The following is a 3,231-nucleotide window of genomic DNA, read 5'->3' as shown; positions in this document are numbered from 1 at the left end:
CGTGCGTGTGTGTGTTACTATAGTTAAGAATAAATTATTGAAACGTTATCAACCTAAACCAAATAATTTCCTACACACCATGTAGGAAATTATACATGCATGCTTTTAGTATGATATTGTTGCTTGTGTGTAGTAATCAATTAGGTGGAGTATGTTGCATTAAGGACTCTCAGGGGAAAATGAACTGATGAGTACAACAAAGTAAGAGAAAACACATTTCCTTCCACCACCCGGGGACCAGGAATATATAATTACCTTTAAATGAAAGCTAAGCAAAACTAAACTTAGCTTCACTTTGTGTCAAAATGTGTTTAACAGACAGTGAAACTGGCTGGGGTACAGTTTGATAGCAGCAGTTTGATATGTTGATGACGACTGAAATATGGAATGTGGATGTGACAAAATAATGCAAAAAAAAAAAAACAATAGAAAAAGAAGAAGACAAGATGTTGAGATTAAAAGAGTTTACTTTCTCACCTCTGTTGAAAATGTAAAAGACATGTAATTCAGAGAGAGATATAATTACCTTAGACATTTAAATGTAAAATAGTCAACATTTTAGTGACTTTAGTATGTCTGGTTCTTAGCATCCCCATATAATCTTATTTTGGACAATTAAAAATAATCAACATAATGATTCCTAATGAGTCACTGTTGCCCTTAAGATACTTCTTATTGTCAGGAATCATTGTTAGGAAAAAGAAATAATGCTCCAAACATGTGTCCTTACATTTTCTGCTAAGCTTATTAACTGTCATTAGAAGCAGTCAAGCATGGAGGCCTGTGGCATGGACCTGTTTTCTGTCACCTCAGCTGCATGTACCCAGTCTATTTTTACAGCATTCAGTGTGACAGAGAGATTACCTGCAAGCACTAAGAATGCTTATCCACAACTCAGAACCCTGGGCCAAATAAAATGATTTTTCCATATTGCTGGAAAAAAGTAAACCTTATAAACATTACCTCTGCTATTTTCTGAAAGGTGAGTCCTGTTAGACACTCACTCCTAAATAACATGCTGTCCAGTCACATGTAAAAATGTATGCTAACATATTTCTCTTGCGTAGTGCCTGTTTGCAGTTGCAGATGCTTATAAAACTAAAACTCTTGCTGCTAATGTGGCTCAGTGGATCACTAATGTGCAACCCCCTTTAGCATGACTGTTAATAGAAGTTGCCCCTGATATTTAAGGGGCAATTGCACCAATGTGCAATATGCTCTTTGCACATTGGTCCTTAGATGAAATGCTGACAGAGGTAAAGTCAGCCTCTGCAGAGAGAGGCACTGCTGTTGCTCTATCTGTGCAAAAACCATTCCTTTTATTGGAGATGACTCCTAATATAAGCCAAGAGTTTTCACAAAAAACTGAAATCTCTCTCTCCCTGTCAGCTGCCATTGCCTTCCCACAATATATTTGGTCCCCAGTAAATAATGAGCTCTCCAAGCAAACAAATCCATGTTCTTTATGGAGATAGAACTGTGATAAAATAGCAAAGGTAAATTAAAATGACACAACAAAAAATCACAAAGATAACATTGGAGGAACATATACAATTATGCAGCTGTGATGAAATTACCTTAAGGATTTCTAAATAAAATCTCCATGCACATAGCACAAAGAAAATTTATTTCTATACTCAGTAGTTCCAGTTACTTGCAAAAGATAACGAAGCAATTCTCAGAAACTGGAGTTAAAATTGATTTGATTGCTGAAACAAAAAGACATGAAGAAATGACAGGTTCCCAGCTTGATGTTGATGAGCCTCACTTGTTTTGTGGTTGCTCCCGAACATCCAAACCATTTTCCTAACAGTATAAGGAGGACAGTTCAGGTCTGGTAGTATGATCACTTTATAGTTAACTGAACAATATTCCCATTTTGTTACATATGAATCATTACCAAAAAATGTGTAAACAAGATAAGTTTTTTGATTGCAATAAGGTGTAAAGGCTTATAGACAGTCTTTAAAAGAAACAGTTTTTTTTGTTTTGTCCTAAGGTTGCATAAAGAGTAACTTTATTCTGTTTGTGCAGGTCTTTTTTGGAGTTTTTGCAACACCACAATGGCAGAATCTTTTTCTTACGTGGTTTCTGGAAACTTGTATACAAATGCTGCAGTAGGAGAGAACTATTAAAACTTACACAAGGTTGTTGAAGCAACATATCCTAGCCAGAAAGATATTTCTTCTTATTCTTTCCACCTCAAGTAAAATAACTAATTTCTCTCTTCTTGCAGCGTATGTGTTGGCCTCAAGTGTAATTTAGTGTCTCTCCTTTGCTGCTACCCTTTGCTTCTGTTTGTGCTTACCTTTTCTATGTGGTAAACTGTTTCATCAAAGGGAATGGTATTCTTTCCTACAGCTTCAAACCTGTGCTGTTTGCATCACTTCATTGTTTTGAGTGGCATGGTGATCAATAAATATGGAGCAAGAACTGCCAGAGGTGGAAATCAAAAGGTCTGCTGTACACACTCAGCTGAGTCCAGCAGTACCGCACTGTACCATCATGTACTACTTGTACATGGTACAGAGGTGTACAGTGCGGTACTGCTCCTTAAGCATGTTTGGTACATTATTGAAAGGTAAATTGAAAGTCTGCTCGGCTTCCTCATTCCCTAATGAAGGTTTCAGGGTAGTTACTCAATGTCTCCCTCTCTGAAATTTAAACACTAGGTTTCATGGTTGATTTACAGCTCTAAGTACTAAACTCTAAGTTGAATTAAAGTTTTGAGAGGAAAAGAAACAGGAAAATACTTAAAGGAAATGCATCTGAGGTCTAAAAGATTTCTATACCAGTAAACAGTGTTATGTAAATTGTCAAATCTTTGACAGTTTTCAGAACTGCAGTTCTAGGGGTCCAGTCCAGTGTTAGGCAAAGGCCTAACTGCAGTTCTAAAAATCCTTTTTTCCGATCTGGTGGTACCTGGGTTTTTCTGAGGATTTGGTTTTCTGTATGTTTATTTAGTGCCTGTGTCGTCTGCCCCTTGATTGTCCCAGCTGTCCCTTGTTTCACCTGACTATCTAATTCCCTGTGTGTTTATACTCACCTGTGTCTCTTGTTCCCTGCCGGGTCTTTGTGTATCATCTACTGTCGATAGTCTTATGTCAGTTGTCCTATGACTGAAATATTACTACCTGTAGCGCGTAGCAGCGGTTCAACAGCGAGAGCAGAACCAGAGTCTTGCATCGCAGCTCGATGACTTAAATAATTTTGCGGGTTATTTGTTTAGCT

Source organism: Poecilia latipinna, unplaced genomic scaffold (genome assembly GCF_001443285.1).
Source record: "Poecilia latipinna isolate Pla-1442-1.1 unplaced genomic scaffold, P_latipinna-1.0 Scaffold3348, whole genome shotgun sequence".
Taxonomy (NCBI): Eukaryota; Metazoa; Chordata; class Actinopteri; order Cyprinodontiformes; family Poeciliidae; genus Poecilia; species Poecilia latipinna.
Note: the sequence above shows the minus strand (reverse complement) of the source record.